Source organism: Equus asinus, chromosome 6 (assembly GCF_041296235.1).
Source record: "Equus asinus isolate D_3611 breed Donkey chromosome 6, EquAss-T2T_v2, whole genome shotgun sequence".
Lineage (NCBI taxonomy): Eukaryota > Metazoa > Chordata > Mammalia > Perissodactyla > Equidae > Equus > Equus asinus.
In genome coordinates this window covers 29,346,406-29,366,403 of record NC_091795.1, presented here as the reverse complement: position 1 = coordinate 29,366,403, position 19,998 = coordinate 29,346,406, and the positions used below count along the sequence as shown (strand labels likewise).

At 47.3% G+C, this 19,998-nt stretch overlaps 1 long non-coding RNA gene across 2 annotated transcripts; it reads right to left on the bottom strand.

Annotated features, from left to right (window-relative positions):
• Positions 1 to 1,334: 1,334 nt before the first annotated feature.
• On the bottom strand, positions 1,335 to 17,409 carry LOC139045495 (uncharacterized). Of its 2 annotated transcripts, none has more exons than XR_011503900.1 (3): positions 17,297 to 17,409; positions 11,030 to 11,226; positions 1,335 to 10,740 (listed from the first exon to the last, which is right to left on the bottom strand). It is a non-coding gene; the product is annotated as an uncharacterized lncRNA (long non-coding RNA). The 2 variants fall into 2 exon arrangements; XR_011503899.1 differs by having other exon boundaries at positions 11,030 to 17,138; positions 17,297 to 17,404.
• Between the last annotated feature and the right edge of the window lie 2,589 nt (positions 17,410 to 19,998).

The window sequence follows — 19,998 nt, the reverse complement described above, 5'->3', positions numbered from 1 at the left end:
AGATGGATAGATATGAGATAAAGTAAGTATAATAAAGCATTGATGGGAGAATCTAGGTAGTGGATGTTCTCTATAAAATTAAATTAAATGCTTGTTCTGCCTTTTAAGAGATTTTTATTGACGGAGTGGTTGTGTGTGCAAGGCCTGGCAACTGGACCCAGTTTATTTAAATTATCTCATGTATAAAGAAATAATTTTGAAATATTTTCACCTAGGGCACACATCTTACTGTGCTCACCTTCCCTTCTTCAAAAGCCAGGGAGAAGACATGGCGTGACCCATGTACTTACCTAGTTTGAATCAGCAGCTCACCTGGTCCTTCCTGTTTTTGAGGCCCTCCTGTCCCTGTTGACATTCCATTGGGTCCCCTTCTCTACAAGCCTGAGAGAATTACAGGAGTCTAAGCAGTCTCCTGAGACCTGGTTTACTGCTGTAACCCTGAAGATGGCATACTGGCAATGTGAGAAACTTCTGGAAACCAGCTTTGTGCCAAAGCCCTAATGGAAAAGTAGTAGAGTCCTGATACATTAGTACTGGACGGGGCCTTAGACATCACTTTACAGATAAGGAAGCTGGTCCAGTCAGGGGAAGTGGCTTGCCCAAGCCCATACAGCTCTGTGATAGCAGACTCAGTACTATGCCCCAAGACTCCTCACTCCCAGACCTATTTGGGCTGCAGCCAATCTGACAGTTTCTTGACAGGCACTGATGGGAGGATTCCCAGGATTCAGAGGTGGGAACAGCCTCGTTGTGAGTGGGACCTGGGTTCAACCCCTGGCTCAGCAGCCTTGGGCAAATTACTTGATCTCTCAGTTTGCGTTCCCTCAGGGGTGCCGTAAGAATAATAATATCTTCCTCCCCAGGGTATTGTGAGGCTTAAATGAAACAGTTAGCACAATGCCTGGACCCAGGAAGCATTCACCCTAGGGAACCACTGTTATTGTCCTTACTAGCTAAGTGCACTGTTGTGAGATTCTGAGAAACCAGATTTTGGCCCTGGTGCTACACTTACTAGCTGTGACTTCAATTCTCACAACAATCCCCAAGGTAGTAGTATTTTCCACATTTTACAAACAAGGAAACTGGTATGCATGTCTGATCTCAAGTCTTCAGATCTGGATCAAACACAAATATTGTTTCCTAATAATCCTCTTGGCGGGTACGATTTCAGCAAAGTTTATTTTAGTACCTCCCTTTCCAGGCCCCTGTTCTCCTCTCCCCATCAGGCTGGTGTGAGGAAGAGAAAGCTGGGGACAGTCTGATATTCCTGGATGATAGTAACTCCCTAGGGAACGACATTTCCCAGGAGCCCTCAGGGCAATCTCGAAAGCTCTCCATTCTTCCAGCACTGGCAGACAAATCCTGACAGTACATAGAGAAGATCCACTTGTGACGTCCCCAAAGCAATGCCACTCAATGCATGGTTCGCTGACCAGGAGCAGATACGAGGGTAGGAAAAAGTTTAACCTGACTCTCTTAGGGTCCCTGGCTGCGTCTGAAATTTAAACTCACAAAGAGAGATCAACAGCAGAAAAGCATGCAAATTTTATTGAATGTTTATTTGCACATGGGAGCCTTCACAAGAGAAAGAAGACTCGAAGAAGTGACCAGAGCAGGAAGCCTTTATACCTTTTAGAGAAAGAAACAATAAATTTGTGAAGAATTGGCAAGACAAAGGAGTTTGGGCTAGGGATCGTAAGTGGGGGAGAAGTAACCAGGGAGACGAGTGTGAGTTTAACAGGGTTCGTTTGTACAGGTTGCTCGACTCCCAATTCCTGTCTCTGGTGATAAGAATGTTTCCCTTCCTCCTGGTACGGGGGGAGTACTTTTCACCCAGGAGTTTTGTGACTTGCTTCGGGGAAGAAGGGCAGAGGGAGGAAGGAGAAGGGTTGCACTCCGAGGGAGCTTCCTGCTTCTGCTGTGTTCTCAAACTCCTTCAACTTAAGATATTCCATATGGCAAGGGGCCATGTTTTGAGGTGGTGTGTCCTGGACCCCATCATAGGCATCCTCTAGGAGCTTGTCAGAAAGGATTCCACCTCTACTACTACCCAGACCTTCTGAAACAGAAACTCTGGAGGTGTGGCCAACACCCATTAGCAAGCTCTGCAGCTGATTCTTCAGCACCATAAAGATTGTGAACTGCTATTATTCTAAGGAGCCCACAAGAGGACATAGGAGTGAGCCAGTCTCTGGAATCTTGCCTTTCCCCAAAGTGGGACCACTGATCTGTGCAGGGTCTTTTCCAAGCAGGAAACAGGACTGAAAAGAAGATATCGCATAAAAAATGTGTTTCGTCTTTTTTGTTACTCTCATAGCTTTCTTCCAACACGATTTGTTCACCTTCAAGAAAATGCATACATGAAAATGATGGATGCTGTGTGTTTGGCAGGATAGGACAAATCAGAGAGGAGTGTGAACTGGATTCATACCTGACGTGGAGCCAGGCAGGAAAGCAGCCTGGCTGAGAGGACCTTGGCGGGGTGTGAGGGGGTTTCAGACTGGAGGAGGGCCCCAGCCAGTGCTTTAAAAAAAGGAAAAAAAAAGTCTTCTCATCTGTGGTGCATACACCAGCCTGTCAGCTGCTCCCTTGTCCTGTCACTCACTAGCTATGGGATCTTGGGCAGATGACTTGGCTTCTCTCAGCCAAGGGAATTGTGTGTGTGAAAGTACCTGTCACCTGGGAGACATTCCACACAGGTTGGAATAACCCCACTGCAGGCCCTTGTTGTGAAGCGAGGGGTGGCACAGGACTCAGGCCAAGCGGTCTTTGTGTTGGTCTCCATCACGTGGAAGGCTCCTGGAGTCCCTTGCTTCAGGTCTCTCCATAGAGAATCCACGGAGTCAGGGTTTATTGTGACTTCTCTATCCCACTGAATTGGTCCCTATGGCCATGCCCCAGTATGGAAGACTTGGGGTACTCCATGTGGTCACCTTCTTGATGAGCAAAGACCACCTTCCCTTCCCCCAGAGTCTCTGCTTCTTACTCTCCCAGCACCTCCAGCCCCTTAGCTCTTTTTATGTGCCACTCGCTGCACCTGGCCTTCAGTATGGACGGTGGGTCCTTCTCAGCCACGTTTGGTTCCATGGCTAGTTAATGGGCAGGGGGAGGTAAGAGGTGAGATGGTGGAGAGTTCCTTTGGATTTGATTAGACCTTGTAATAATCAACTTTAGGGAGGCGCGTCTATATAGCATTAGATGTTCAATGTACTAAGAGTACACCTCCTGCTAACATTTCTGCTATACCTTTTTATGCTAAAATTATGTTTGTCTCCTTCCCAGCCTTGAATCGCATCGTGAGGGTCTCAGGAGTTCCCAGGCTCCAGGAAAGTGGGTGCAGAGGCAGGAAGAACATTTGCCTCTCCAGGCTATTATTATTGATTGATGTTTCACCTAGGGCATCCTCAAAGGAAGTTTTTCCTTTTCATCTCACTGGAGCTCATAAGGACTTGGATCGCCAAATGAGGATTCCACATATATTCAAGAGCCAAGGGGGTGGTTCGTGAGGATTCATCCACAACCACGGCCCCGTGACCCCAGGGCTGAGACAATGCTTGGCAGAACCAAGCAAAGCTACCTGACCCCACAGGAGCTTGCAAAATTAACCTTGCATTTCCTCAACAACAACCACCTCAATACGCTTTGGTCTAGGAACTACTCAAGTGTTATCAAAATGTACACTAGTAGAACTCTCAAAGCCACGGCTGTCCAGATAATGGCTTGCTGGAGGGAGGTGAGGTTAGGGGTGTAAAAGATCGGAGAGGCTTCTAACAACACAGTTTATTTTCTCACCCTCCTGGCCAGACCCAGCTCCCCACACTGCCCTTACTTGTTTTATTTACACCTTCTATTACAAGCCCTACCTCTCATCACTCCCAGTCCAGATGAACTCCAAACTTCATCACCAGAGGCAGAAACTACCAGAGTCCTAAATGCAGCTGGAAAAACACTCTGGAGTTTTTGCATCTGGTAGTGAATAGCTCACCTCTTAAACAAACTTGGTCACTGGCAAGGAGACCCTTGTTCCAAATCTGGCCCCTTGCCTAGACGCGTCCAGAGACAGGGTGTGGCTGGAGCGAGATTAAGTTCTGTAATGTATTAGCAGTAGAGTTACATTTAATAAAAGCCAAAGAGCTTCCGAACACACATGTTGGAGGAGAAAAGAAGCAAGTTAGAGCTCAGTAGCCAAGCAGAGACAGGGCATGGGGTGAGCGTGGAGGGGTGATACTTCTCTTTGGACCAGAGGTCCAAGGTCCTAAGGGTCATGGAGGAATCTTTGCTAGGACTAGGAGGCAATGGCAATCAGTAAATTCATTCCACAAATATTTTGTGTTGGCACTGTTCTAGACACTGGGGCTACAAAGATAAGCACCAGAGATGACTGAATACAAGCCAAGGGTGTTTTTCTGAAAATCAACTCTCAGAAAAGACTAATTTCAAGTAGTCTTACATTGGAATCTGTAGGCTCCTTGCTTGCTTGCTTCCTTCCTTCCTCCCCATTCCACTCCTTTCATTCCCCTCTCCCTTCCTCTCACTCTCTTTCTTTCTTCTTCTCTCCCTCTCTTCTTCCTTCCTTCATCTTTTTAAGTAAGGCCAACTGTTTGGGGAAGATGACTTAGTCTGAAATGACCTCAATCAATGCTACTTTGTTTATTTATAAAGGTCACCTAATGACACTGGTGGAAAAAAACAGGCAAAGAAATTTGAACACAGATTTAGTAAGTCCCTAGGGAGATGGACTCAAAACGAAAAAAGTTGCATGTTTTTGTAAATGAGGCTTTTAAAGGTCATTTTAAAATATACGCTCTGCACTCCCGTCAGAATAGCTATAATTAACAAGACAGGAAACAACAAGTGTTGGAGAGGATGTGGAGAGAAGGGAACCCTCACACACTGCTGGTGGGAGTACAAACTGGTGCAGCCACTATGGAAAACAGTATAAAGATTTCTCAAAAAATTAAGAATAGAACTATCATACGATTCAGCTATTCCACTGCTGGGTATTTATCCAAAGAACATGAAAACACAAATACGTAAAGATACATGCAGCCCTATGTTCATGGCAGGATTATTCGCAATAGCCAAGACTTGGAAGCAACCTAGGTGCCCATCAAGGGACGAATGGATAAAGAAGATGTGGTATATATACGCAATGGAATACTACTCAGCCATAATAAACTATGAAATCTGGACATTTGTGACAACATGGATGGACCTTGAGGGTACCACGCTAAGTGAAATAAGTTAGAGGAAGAAAGTCAAATACCATAAGATCTCACTCATAAGTGGAAGATAAAAACAACAACAAACAATCACATAGAGACAGAGATTGGGTTGGTGGTTACCAGAGGGAAAGGGGGGAGGGAGGAGGACGAAAGGGGTGATTAGGCACATGTGTGTGGTAATGGATGGTAATTAGTCTTCAGGTGGTGAACATGATGTAATCTACACAGAAATTGAAATATAATGATATACACCTGAAATTTACATAATGTTATAAACCAATGTTATGCAATAAAAAAGAGAATTTAACTACCAATTGCAAAAAAAAAAAAAATCCAAAACAAGCTCTGGATTTGACAAACATATGCCTACTGGTAAATAGAGGAGAAAAACTGTCCCAGTGTAACATGGTTGGGTAATTGTGGTTTGGGTTAAAATTTCCAGTGTCAGCATCACATGTGTGTTTAGGATGTTCTTTCTCTCAAACAATTTAGGTATAGTGAAAATATGTGGGAAAATGAGTTGGAGGCTCAAAAAGTGCTCATGGTGAAGCTGTTACTTCCCCGCAACCAATCAAGTGGGGCTGTTCTCTTTTCAGCTCTCGTAGCTTGGGCCCTGGGGAGGCTTGTACCATCTTTGCTCCTCACTGCTGCTTCCAAACCATTTTCCCTCCTTCCTTCCTAAAAACCACCCTGTTGAATCTCCCGTTGAACCTCATCAACCTCCAGTATACGACCGCCCCAGGCCACTTCTCGTTCCTTGAGGACTCTGAGTTCACTCTTGCTCCTTCCAGCATGGCTCTCGTTTTGTTTCATGGTGATTTCAGTGTCCATGTAGATCCTCCCTGTCTCCCAGTGTCTTCTCCATTTGGCCTGCTATAACACAGTACCCTAGACTAGGTGGCTTATAAACAACAGAAATTATTTCTGGCAGTTCTGGAGACTAGAAAGTCCAAGATCTGATCTGCGGGTGCCTGGTGAGAACCCGCTGCCTGGTTCACAGATAGCTGTCTTTTTGCTGTGTCCTCACATGGTGGAAGGAGCAAAGGAGCTCTCTGGGTCCTCTTTTACAAGGGGACTAATCCTATCGGTGAGAGTTCCACCCTTATGGCCTAATCACCTTCCAAAGGTCCCACTTCCAAATACCATCACCTTGGGGGTTAGGTTTCGACATATGAATCTTGAGGGGACACAAACATTCAGTCTATAGCACCCAGCCTCCAGGTCTCTGACCTACTCTCCACCGATGACCTTGTCACCTCCATCCCAACCACTCACTCCCACGGTCATACACTGGAACCCGTCACTACCACTGACTGTAGCTCTCCATTCTCTCAGTTTCTGGTGCCTCACTCTCCAACCACTACACCCTATCTTTCCAGCTCACTCCTTCTCTTACAAAGACTCCAAAAATTCTTCCAATTGAGATCTACAAGCTATTATTCAACTAAGTTTTCACTAATAATTAGCCCCTTCATTGCCTCATTTCCCTCCTTACCCGGCTCATATTTCACAGTCCATTATAGAACTTCCTTGCACACACCCCAACTCCCTCCATTGTATTTGCCTGGGAGAACTTCAATAGTGGCTGACCCATGATGCCTAATCAATAGCAAGATGCAGAAGCAAAGTGACAACTGTCTCTTCCTTTATTTCTTATCCCATTTCAGACATCACTCCACTTCTCTGCTCCCCTTTAAGCAGAACTCTTTGTCATTCAATTACTGTCACCAATTCCCTCCCCTTCTTTCCTCCCCTTCTTGCTAGAACTCACACCCATTGACTTTGTCACCTCACTCCACTGAAACAGCTCACGTCAAGACCTCTGAAGTCCTCCAGTTGGCAAATCCAATGGATGATTCTCAGACCTCATGTTATTAGACCCATCAGCAGCATCTTTGATTGTGTAGATCACTCCACCCTCCTGACTCACTCCTGGTTTGGACATGCACTCCCCCTGGATCTCCTCCTACTCCACTGGCCGCTCCTTCTTACATCCCTCTGACCCCGAAGATTGGAGTTCCCCAAGGTTCACGCCTTGGACTTTTCCTCTATCACTGCCAACCTCATCCAGTCTCAAGGACTGAATGACTCCCAAAGTTAGATCTCTAGCCCATACCTCTATCCCAGACTCCAAACTTCTATCTCCAACTTACAACTTGACCTCTCTATTTGGATGTCTAATGGGCATCCTAAACTCAATACCTCCTATCCTCTGCTGTCCTACATGCAATCAATTAGTAAGTCATATTGGCTTACCTTCAAAATACATCCAGAACCCAATGCTTCTTACCACTGTTACTAATATGGTCCAAGCCACTGTCATCTCTCATCTGGATTATTGCACTAGTCTTCTGTCTTGTCTCCCTGCCTCTGCCCTCAACCTTGCCATCCATTATCTGTCAAGCAACTAGAGTAAACTTTTTAAAACTGAGGTCAAATCAAATTACTCCTTTGCTCAAAATCTTCTGTGGCTCCTCATCTCATACAGATCATAAGCCCCAATCCTTACAGTGGCCCACAGGCCTTATATTATCTGATCTCCACCACTCCGCTGACCTCATCTCTTACTTCTTCCCCACATCACTCCAGTTCAGCCACACTGGCCCCTGCTCTTGGATGCACCAAGTATATGCCTCCCTTGGGACTTTTGTACTTTGCTGCTCCCTCTTTCAAGGACAATTTTCCCCAGATAGTCACATGGCTTGTTCCCTTACTTTAGATGTCACCTTCTCAAAGAGGCATTCTCTGATCATCCCATATACAATGTCAAACCTATCCTTTATCCTTGTCTTCCTGTCCTCTTCAAGTCCTGCTTTGTTCTTTCCTCTCAGGGAGGCAGCAGCCAGACGCCAGACCAATAGAGAACAAGGAAGGGCAGGGACTTTGTTGCTCTATCAGTGATGCTGGAACAAAAGCCAAATCCTGGTCCCCTCCAGCTTCACCTCTTGCCTCATGTTCTGAACTTTTCTCCAGGTGACTTTCTGCTTGAGTATCTTTGTCACTCTCTTCTACACCTGGAATCTCTACTCCCCTTCCTCTGCCTGACAGGCTCAGGCCCATCACTCTAGTGCAAGCGTCTCCCTTGGGAAGTTTCCCCAGCCCCCAGCAGACAGTCATGCTCCCTGGCCTGTGCCTTCACCCTGCTTTGCACACCTTGTCCTAGCATTTGTCAGTGGCAGGAACAATCTGTCTTCCTCCTCTGGGCTGTGAGCTCCTTAAGGATGCCATGGGGTCTCATCTCTCACCTTCATCTCTGATCCCCAGTCCTTGGCACTGAGTTGGTGCTCAGTTGTCATTTGTTTTCCTACCAAGGGTTAGCTCAGAAATCTCACCATATCACATAATTCCAGGGTCAGGCAGAACAACAGAGGCCCCTTGAGCAATTATCAGCAATGGGAAACTAATTGCTGCCATTTGCTGGGCAGGGCTTCTACATAGAATCTTTTATATGCATTTCACAAGAATACCTTGTGAAATATCACCATCTCCATTTACTGGTGGGGACACTGGACAGTGAATCCACACCATTGGCCTCCCCTTCTAGGGTAGCCCATTCATTTGCAAGCAGGCTGCACTGTGAGGAGCTCTCCCATGTTCTCTCACTTCATTTAACCCCACATCCACTCATTCTCATTTTACAGAAGAGGTAAAACCAAGACATCCCTAATGGCAAAATCAGGACCTCAAACACTGTCATGTCAGACGAGGAGTCAGATGGAAGACTAGACGGAAGTGAAGTGACACTTATGGGAGGACATTATCTAGAGGAGCTGGCTCCACCCAAACGAGAGGGAACAAATGTGGTGTTCTGGGATCCTCGGGCCTCCCTTTCCCTCAGCCCTCAGGGACACCCAGCTTGATCTGACGTCATTCCAGTGGTTGTTTAAGTAAGTACCTGAAATTTGGGATGCTAGGATAGGTTTCTTGTCCTTAAATAGGCAAAAGCTGGGTCTACACAGAGCTGGGTTGTTGGGACTTGCCTGCTGGGGAGCAGAAGAGGAGATGGAGCAAAGACTTGCATGGTAAAATCCTGCTCTTGTGAGTGCCAGCAGCTTCTCCCAGGAGCCTCACCTGGCCAGGCAGACGTCCCAAGCAGAGGAATCCACAAAGGAAACAGGGCTTCTTACAACCTGGGCTGAGTGAAAATAATTCAAACTGTATGGAAATCTGGAAGCCTGACTCCTCAGTTTAAGAAACACTTGAAAAAGAAAAAAACCAGTGCAGCACTTCCCAGAAATGTTCAGAAGCATGCAAATGTACTGGGTGTTTCAATAACACATTCCAGAAAGGAAGCAGTTCTCTGTACCCAAGGCCTAGATGTCCCGACCCTCCAAGGAAGGAGGCCCTGACTCAACGACCCAATGGAGGCCAGTGGCTCAGAAATCAATGTTCAGATGCAATGTTTCTGGAGGCTGGAAGTTCACTATCAAGGTGCCAGTGTGGTTGGGTTCTGATGAGGGATCTCTTCCAGGTCACAGATAGCCAACTTCTCACTATATCCTCACATGGTAGGGAGATAGCAAGAGGGCTCTCTGGGGTCCCTTTTATGAAGGCACTGGTTCTATTCATGAGGGCTCCGCCCTTACGACATAATCACCCCCAGGGCTCACCTCCAAACACCATCACATTGGGGGTTAAGTTCAACATGTGAATTTCAGAGGACACAAACATTCAGTCTGTAATAGATACATAGACTCCCTTAGAAACAAATTTATTGATGAAAAATAAATCAGTTGCTCTAAAGAAAAATGTTAAGTAAATGATAGTACATGTGGTACTCAGATATGGCAAAAAATGAGAAGATGGTATTCAGAGTTTGGGAAAAACTAGACTGTGAGTTCTTCCAAGTCATCTATAGCTCGTCTTTACCTGTCGCCTCTCCTTGCTCTATCAGCCCACCTTCAGGGGCAGCCAATGCTGAAGCAATGAATAAGCAAATCAACCAACGAAAACTTGGATACCCAGAGCCTGAGGCTCTCCTTTGAAAATTTCAACTGTAGGATTTTTTCTGATTAATAGATTTATTCAGGATTAATTTCTACACATTTTAGAAAAAATTGCTAAAGAAATTAATTCCTTTAAAATATACAGAGCTTGTTTTGGAATAATCTGCCTGCCTCCCTTTTTCAGGGCCCCTCCCTGACCACCAAGTTGTATGGTGATGGAGCAAATTCAGAGCACGATGCAGTGGCCTCTGTCCAGCCTTGGGTTCCCACTTAGCCTCAAGGCTATGTCCTGCAGGTGGTCTGAGATGACACTTTGTGACATGTATTTCTCTGGGAGGTTACCTCGTAGGGATGTCAGGACCAGAAAATACCAGTTGATACCATTGGGAGGTCCTGGATGAACAAGTGGCCAAAGTTATATCATCAGAAAGCTGTCAGCCCTGAGAGAAACGCTCTTCAGCTTCACCTTTCAATCAAATTTCACCTTATCAAACAGCAGAGCCGCAAAATTTGTAAAAGAATAAAAACTGAACTGTCCCCCATGACAAAGGTTTTGGAGGCAGGGTTTCCTAAAATGGAGAAAAAGGAGGAACATATATTTAACGGTTGTGGATCAAAGCCACCTGGGCTTCACTAGTCTTTGCCAGGTGGCCTTTTGTTTGTTTCTTGAATAATTATTAATATATGTTTATATGGGTTATTTACATATTTAAAAGATAACTAAAAATGGTATTCCAGACATGCTGTTTTCAATGTACTGGAATGTATCATCTGTGTTTTCTTCATTTTTTATGAGAAACTTTATTTTGAAGTTTTCAGGTAAGCATTTGGAATGGACTGACACATTTCAGGACTTACCCATCCCATAAATGAAGAGATGGATGGGGCCGGCCCCGTGGCCAAGTGGTTAAGTTCGTGCACTCCGCTTCTGTGGCCCGGGGTTTTGCTGGTTTGGATCCTGGGCGCGGACACGGCACCGCTCGTCAGGCCATGCTGAGGTGGCGTCCCACATAGCACAACCAGAGGCACTTGCAACTAAAATACACAACTATGTACTGGGGGGATTTGGGGAGAAAAAGCAGGGGAAAAAAAAGAAAATTGGCAGAAGTTGTGAGCTCAGATGCCAATCTTTAAGAGAAAAAAAGAGAGAAAGACAGATGTACATGTGCATGGTAAAAACTCAAACATTGTAGACGTGGGTGACTTAGAAGGTGAAAGTTCCCCGTCGTTCTGCTCTCCAGATATAATCAGTGTTTCTCGTCCTTGGCACATCCTTCCAGGTTTTGTCTGTGCTTATGGGCGTCCACACACACACACGATGCAGGATGCTACTACTAATGGTGCTATAAGATTTACCTTTTTACTTGACTCTACCTAGGAAATCTTTTCACATCGGTTGATAAAGATCTACCATGTGAGAGGACTTTTTAAAATGACTCATTGGACTCATATTTTTGGTCGGATTCAAGAGCATCATGATTCCAAGAATTGGCTGAACTCAACTTTCTCTCCATGATTACAAGCCACAAAAGATGACATTCACCTACTCTCGGGAAATGGCTGGCTCTTCTCTGAGATCATCCCACCCTCATTGTCCACAATCCACAGCCTGTCCTACCCATCCCCGCTGTGGGCCCTGCTGTCCATCCCCGTGGGCCTGGCCAGGCCCACCCACCTAGCCCAAAAGGTGACTTCTCAGGCAGATCCAGCTTATCGACTGGCCATTACCCTCACAGGAAAAGTCTGAATTCGTGAGTTCCAAAAAATACAAAGAAAAACTGCATAACCAAAATAAATAGATGTTTAATTAAAAGCCTGCAAAGTGGAACATTTATGTCAATTTCATTCATTGATAGATTTAGTATTTATAAAAATTTCATTACATTTGAAAAATGAATTGAAAGCAACATTTCCTCCTTTGCAAGAATTCTTGAGGAGTGCATGGAGATTGCCAAGAAATAACATGTGTTGCTCATATCCTATTATTTTAAAAAGCAAAATTATTAAAACCATTTAAAAATATTTTGCAATAAAATAAATACATATACACACACACATATGTGAGTGTGGGTTGTATTTGACGTCTTTGATGTGTTATTGGAACAGAGTCTTTAAAAGTAAGAAGAGGGCCCAGGGGCCCCACAGGTCTTCAGGGGGCCCGGATTACCCCAAGGAGCCCTGTGCTCAGCCAGGCTCCCCTTCTGCAGGCACGAGATAGGAGCCATACTGAGTCAAGAGGAAGTTCTTGTTGAAAAATCTCTAAAAATAGTCCCTAGCACATGGGGCAGGATATTAGTGGTCTGGGAACTAGGAGAATCAAAGGCAGAATTTAGAGAGCTGACAAAAATGGAAACCCACAGCCTCAAAGATGTCTTCAAGGCTCCCCTGGCCCTCTAGAAAAATGTAAAATTCTATCATTAGAGCCAACGCCATTATTGGCCTAGATCCCCACTGAAATGCAAGTAGCTTCAGGAGAAAATTGCTCATGTTTTCTGAACAGAGAATTGAAGTGTAACACGTATGATAAAGAGCACGCTTGTTCAGTCTGGCCTGCTGACTTTTTACATATATACGCCCCCAGATCACCCCCTCTCGGGTCAATGCAGAGGATGTTCCCATCCCCCCACAAGCCTCCCTCTGCTTATCCCGGGTGAAGTCCTCCCCTCCGAGGGAACCACCACTCTGATTTCTGTCACCATAGACGACAGAAATGTTCGCCTGTTCTTGAACTTCATAGAAATGGAACCACACAGGATGTACTCTTTCGTGTCTGGCTTCTTTTTCTCACGTTGTTTCTGTGAGCTTCATCCCTTTTGCTCAAAGTGAAAACAGCCTTTTTGGGCGTTAGCGATGAGAAAGATGCTCCCACGGCCTGACATGTCTGTTATCGCTTGTCTCACAGTCCTTCTCCACATCATGTAATTACCATCTCTCACCTTCTTCCCTCACAACACACAGTTATATAAATGGAGAAATAAAAGTCAATTTTTTTACCATTTAAATGTATTTTTTTCCTGATTACAAAAGTTACATGCGCGTTTTTAAAAAAGCAGTTCTAGCTTAGGGAATCTTTCATGGCTCACCCAAACACAGCCAAGCCAGGGTCAGAAAACAGGGTGTAACCTGGCTCAGAAAAGTGAAGTGGGTCAGTCACATTCTCCTTCTCAGGAATGTGGCCTCTGAGACTCAGAGGGAATTTGCATTTGCTGGAGACACTGGTCCCCTTTGAACCGTGTGTGATGCGGCCCTGACCCTCCTCCAGGACTGTCCCAGGCCTGACCCAGGACTGACTCCAGACCCAGCTGCCAGCCTTCTTGTCCCAACTCGGGACAGCTCTCAGAGGCCAACCCAGCTTCAGAGCCCCTCGTAGGGTCGGCTGAGGCCTTTGTTGAGACTATTGTTTGCCTGGCACTCAGGGTCTCCAAAGGAAAAAGAAAGTTTTGCAGAGAGGCAAGGCCAGATCCAGAATTATCTACCTGAGCCTTAGTTTCTTCATCTGTAAAATGGGCTTTGCCAAGGCCACTCCACCCGCTGTGTCTTTCCCGCCACACTCCATGGCCCTCCGTGGCCCCAGTTTCCATCACCCCTTATCTGGTCTCCCCTCCCCAGTCGCCCTCCACACTTCATCAGCCAGCATTCACCAGCATGTGGTTCATATTGGGTTGGCATTTTACTGGGGAAAGTAGGATAAACTGTGTTCACAGTTAGCCATTTCATGACAATTGTGTGAGAGCATTGCTGCTGGTCAGAGCGCCTAGCCAGAGTGGGCTTTCCGGAGCCCGATTTTTATTAATAGTGTTCTCTGAACCACTCAAAACCTTCGGATGTCTCCGCTACCTGCTCCACAAAGCCTAGATCCGTTAGCCGAATCCCGGGTCCTGTGAGCTGTCGGAAGCCCAGCTCCCATTACATGGTACCAAGCACCACACCCCACATTCCCACCTCTACACCTTTGCTTGAACAGATGCTGCCTGCTGAGGTCCAGCGCAGACACCAGCTCTTGCACAAAGCCTGCTGAGAATGTTTCATTTGCACACTGAGGATAGTGTTGGCCATCAGCCACCTTGCATTAGAGGTTAACTAGGTTATCTAGCTACAAAGCTTCTTAGGTTAAAAAAAAAAAAGTGACGGGTGCATCCTCATGGCTGGTAACTTGTAAAATGTCTCCCATTTCTCCATACTTGGCACCAAAACTCATCATTGCTATAGATGAGTCAGTAGAGGAGAAAGTTAATTCTGTTTGGGGAAAATCCACAAAAAGGTGTCATCTCCTCTCCCCGAGATGAGCAACTGCTGAAGAATGCAGGCCTAAGTGGAGACCTCATACAGTGCCCACCCAGGAAAACCCCCACCATCTACATCCTTTCCTGGGTTGGGGTGGCGTGTGGGGGTGTGGGGGCGCTTGGGAGGCCCCTAGAGACCACCCCATAGGACAGTACTAGGGGTCATTTGCAGGCCAGAGAGGATGGTTCCACCCACCCACCATGGGAGAGGCTGGGACCCAAGGACTCCCACACAATGTCTCCATTGACACTTGTGGCCAAGTCAGCGCCCGGGTGCCATGGAAACCTCTCTTGGGAGCAGAGATGCAGAGCAACAGCCAAGCCTCCCACACTCAGCCCATTGTCCCCTGAGCCGGACCCTCCATGGGAGGCTCCTTATCACCCCCTCCCAGGCCTGCAGCTCCTGGCTCCCCACCCCACCCGCAGCATCTGCTTTCTCTTGCTGGCCCAGCCTGAGGAACCAAAACGGTCTCACTTGCCTCCACTACGCATCCTGCCCTCCCCCTACTCCCCGTGAAATCAGACACCCCAGTAGTGAGGCCAGAGAGCTCCTTTCTTAGCTGCCCTGAGCCCTGAGAGCAGAGGGGGCACTGGGCAGAGAGAGACACTGGAGGGAGTCCTTTCACAGCACCGCAGTCTCCCCTGTGTAGGTGGAAAGAATAACACCTGCTCTCTGGTTGGACAGCCTTCCGCCCTGAGTGTGCCCTCTGCTGTGCCCTCCCAGCCCAGAGGAGGAAGGCCAGGCTCTGGGAAACGGTTCTGGAACTGGCCTGAGAGCACTGGACTAAATCCATTTGGGCCTCTAAGGCCTGAGTTCTGCTGCAGGCCTCACCCTTTCTTTTCTCATCTTCCAAATCCTGGAAATGTCCCCAGAAGCCACTCCCTTCTGTCCTCCCTCCTTCTCATGTCTCCTCGAGCCAAGGCGAGCTATGCAAACCCTGACACAGAGTAAAATCAGAGCACCTTAGGGCCAGAAGAAGCCTGAGGAATCTGGGCCCTCGGGCGTTTCCCTCCCATCACCATGGCGAACGGTAAATTTGACAGAGAAGAAGCTGAGGCCACAGAGGGGCCCAGAGCCCAGGAGCCTGCCTCTGGCTCCAGCGTCGCTCCGCCATGTGGGCCGCTTCACCCGGCTTTGAACCGGGACCTGATGTTCCTAAGCCAGGAGTCCAACAGATCCCTGGAAGCAGCAAAAACCACAGGAGTTGGAAGCCCCCAACTCAACCCAGCCCAATCCAAAGTGGGGGTGTCACCAACTAGATGGGAGGACTTGTGATGACAGCACCCCTCCCACCAGCAGTCAACCAGGTGTCCCCAGAGCTCGCTCTTCACAGACACAAATATGGCCAACGAGGCACCTTGAAGCAAACCACCTGAAGCTCCTCAGGCTCCCAGGGAGAGGGTCTGGTCCAGATGGGAGGCCAAGAGAAGTCTGGGTTTTGGACCCTAGAGCTGGGGGTGACCAGGGACGAGTCATGTAACCTCCCTTAGGCTCAGTTTTTTACCATCTATAAAAAGAGAGCAACAGATAATTTCTACACACCTTACTGGGATGTTGTAAGGACCCGACAAGACACTAAGTAGAAAGTGTTTGGCACATAGAGGGCACACAGAGACCCCATGATAAACAGATCATGTGGGTAGACGAGAGATTACATTGTTATTATCTTTAATAATATCTTTAACAGCCTTTTAGCCTCAGAACTCTGGGTACCAAGTTAGGTGCAGGGGGATAAAGGATCCAGAGGAGCAAAAAGAGGGCCCTCGAGTCACCCCCAGAGAGGCCCTGATCCCACCCAAAGCTGGAGTCCCTGGCCTGAGAGAGAATAAGACAGCAAATGCTTGAGTTGCAGGCGGCGTGTGGCCCCCAGCAAGGGGCCCCTCTAACATTCCTGTTGGGGTTTAGCAGGGGGTGGCCAGTTAGCTCCGGGAATGTCCAAGAAAAACAAACTGGTTATTCTGAGTGAAATTGCAGCCTGGCTAAGGCGGGCTGGGTCTGCTTTAAATTAAACACAGCATTTCTGAGATGCTTTTCATCTCCTGGCCGCTGCGGGTTAGCGGAGACATTACCTCACCTCACCTTCCTGCTCGAGGTGGGGAAGCTGACAGGGCATGTGCCTGGGGGGACGGGATGAGATGAGGGGCCCCAGAGCCCCACGCCGGGCTCCTCCAACAACTGAGTCTCCCACTGGGGCTGGGAGTACTGGATATTTGGGGATGTGAGGGTGCTCTCGTGTGCGGTCAACCCCATCCTTGGTATTTAGCTGAGGAATTCCGGCTTTGGCAAACACACTGCTTTCCTAGGAGTACTTGAAAAAAACTTGGCTGCACTTTTACGAGTCCACAGCTGGTCCCCTTCTTGCCCCGGTCAAACACTTAGGGGCTGGTGGCCATGCCTGCCAGCTCCTCAACAGAACTCCAATGTGCCTTAGCTGGCAAGCTGAGGAGAGGCCAGTTTCCCCACAGGAATGTCTCAGTCAAGGGCAGAGTTCCTTTCTGGTTTTGGAAATTGCTTTTGGCCAGCTTTGCCAGTTTGTGGAGTCCTAGAGAATTCCAGAGCGTTGGCATCAGGCAGACCCAAGTGTGAGTCCCAGGTCCCTCAGTGAAGATTGCCTAATCTTGCTAAGACCTTGAATATCCTCATCTTTAAAATGGGAGAAAGGGTGCTGCCTTTCAGGGTCGTTCTGTGAATTAAATGAAAATAAGTGTGTTCAAGATTCTTTTGTTTCAAATGGGGTGTACCCAAATTTCTTTGGTTGTAAGAAATAGAAACTTCCTCCAGTTACCCTACATAAAAGGGAAATGGAACTCAAGGGACTTTCATGAAAACAGGCCACCATACCTCAGCGAACTGGAACCAGGGACCAGAAAGGAGGTTTGCGCTTTCTCTCCTCCTGCTCTGTCTCCACATGTCCTCCGGTGCCTGCATCTCTGGGAACCTCAGCGCCAGTCTCCTCTCCCTGGAGACCAGCTTTCCCTTTCCCGTTTATTCAAAGCCCATCCTTAGCCTTACGTCATTTCCTCATGCTAGGTCCATAGTTAGTGATCAGTAAATGATGGCTGCTTTCTGTTGTGTTGCTTTGGTTTGTATGTCAATATTAGCATGCTGAATATTCCACTTGTCTGCCAGGTCTACTCCTTTTTCTTTTCCACTTTGCCCTGTCCTGGGGGCTGACCTGTATGAACTGTGTCAACTGAGCTCCCTCACCTTCTGGCTTCTCGTTGAGCCAGCCCATAGTGGACACCAGCAGGAAACAGCAGGGCAGGAAGAAAGAGCTAGCAGGACATTTATTGTTCTAGCCCCTTGCCCATGGGGGATGGATTGGCAGAGGTGTGGCTGGTTCCTCTTTTGAAGGCCACAGCAACTTTCCAGCAACATGCCTCCCCCTTTCAGCTATAGCCCTCTCTGGGTTCCTGTAACCACTTCCTTTCCTTGTCCCTTCAAGCTTACTGTGGTGGCTGTCCATGGTTGCTATCCTGGAGGTGCTGCAATACTCCTTGTTGGTGTCCTTTCATCTTGCCCATATATTTATAAATAGCCCATTCGTTGTATTCTCTCTAATAACGGAGCTACAACTGTGAGTTGCCATCTCTCTCCTGCTGGGATTCTGATGATACACAAGATCAAGGGGGAAGACAGCTTTGTCTCCTTGCCCCACCTCCCACTCCAGTTTCTGTAGGAAGTGGGTGGAGAACTAGAAACTCTTTGAGATAAACATAAATCAGATATCTAAAACTGAGAAGATACCCAGAATTCTGCTAGGAGTGAAAAATAATACATTTGCACTGGGTGGAATTACTTCTTTGGTAAGAAACTCTCCATTTTCCTGGGAGAATGTCATCTACATAAAAGAGTTGGAAATATGCCCCCAATTCAGTTACGGCCCTCTCTCCTTCTTGGGAAACAGCTGCCTAGAAGTGAGCAGCATAAATCTTCTGAACAGAGGATATTTTCAAATTGTCGACTTCTCTGTATTTTTCACTCCCAAATTCGTTGGAGTGGTCACCAGAATCTCTGTCTTTTCCTTCCCTTTTCCAGTTTGGCCCATGTACATCTCACCTTAGGTTTGGTCATGACAATAGCCCGGGACAGACTTCCCGGTCTCTCTTGTCTCTTGATCAGTCTGTTCCACAGCTCACTGTCAAATTTGTCTTAGCTTAATGTAGGCCTATGCAGGTCAAGTCCCAGATCAAAAGCATTCCATGGCTTCCTGTTGAAGTGTCTGAATGCTTCAGCCTGACATTCAAGGCCTCTGCAGTTGGTCCCCAACTCAACTTTCTGGCCTACCCCCATTCCAGAAACTTTCCACTCCTGACAAATCAGATTCCTCACTGACCTGCCAGTCTTTGCTCTCCATCTATTCTTCAACATGCAGTCCCACCTCCCAGGTAAGGCCTTCCCTGCTCACTCAGCCAGTGGTGACTTCTCACACTGAAGTCCTGGATCCAGGAGGAAGAGTTGAGGGAGGGAGAGCTGAGTTCAAACATCAGTTATTAAAGTGTCCATGTTTACCCACTTGGATATCATTCATGGTCCCCTCAGAGGACCTCCCATGTGCCTGCCTGCATAGATGTGTAGCTAATGCCCTCCCAGAGGATCTGAGGGGAGACCCTGCGGCTCCAGGTGGTGTCATCTCCTCTTCAGGCCTCTCTATTCCCTGGTTTCATCACACAATGATGCCGCTCTCTTCACTGACAAACCTGGGGCCCCCGGTTATCTCATCTGAATGCTTGGGTCAAAGGTTAAGTCAAAGTCTTGTGGATTCCTGGAAACTGGACTGATCTCAGTTCACGGGGAATCTTAAGCAAGCACCAGGAAGGGCTTCCCCCAGGAGGTGCCTTCATGGCACAATCTGCTTGTCTTCCCGTGGGGAGTCCTGACTGGGCCTTATGAACGTCAGGAGACCTCGTATCTTCTTTCACCACATAGAAAACTCAGTCTTCTGCTGCTTCAGCTGGTTTCAACCATCTTTGGTTATACAGACACACACCCACACAGAGCTTTGATCATTCACTCCAGAATTTGCAGCCGCCTTGACTATATAACAAAGGCCTTACAACAAGGGATGATGAATATCATGCAATTAAGAAACTGTAGATTTGTAAGTTTCTTTTTATTCCTGAAAGAATTCCAAAATGATTAGCTAACCCTTAGACTGTAGTCACTTAGAATAGAAATTGGAAATGAAATCATGGCTGAGCATGGGATCAGGGTGACGGGCAGAGGAAAAAGCAGGCCTGGGCATGCACACCCAGACACATTCTCACATTCACATGAGCTGTGTTCTAACAGGTACACTTGAGACTTGAAGACATCACTCCTTTACTCAACGCACCCCTCTCCCCCGTCACATACACCCTTGCGTGCTCTCAATTTTCTTGTATCATAACAATGGTTAACGTCTCCCACCAGAAGGCAAAGCAATTCCTCCCCTGCTCCACCAGGCTGGGAGCCCACAGACCCTATGTGCTTCTCATTCAAAGTGATGGCAGCCAGAGGGGTGGCAGCACTGGAGTGAGTGGAGGCATGGGGATGAGGGGGCA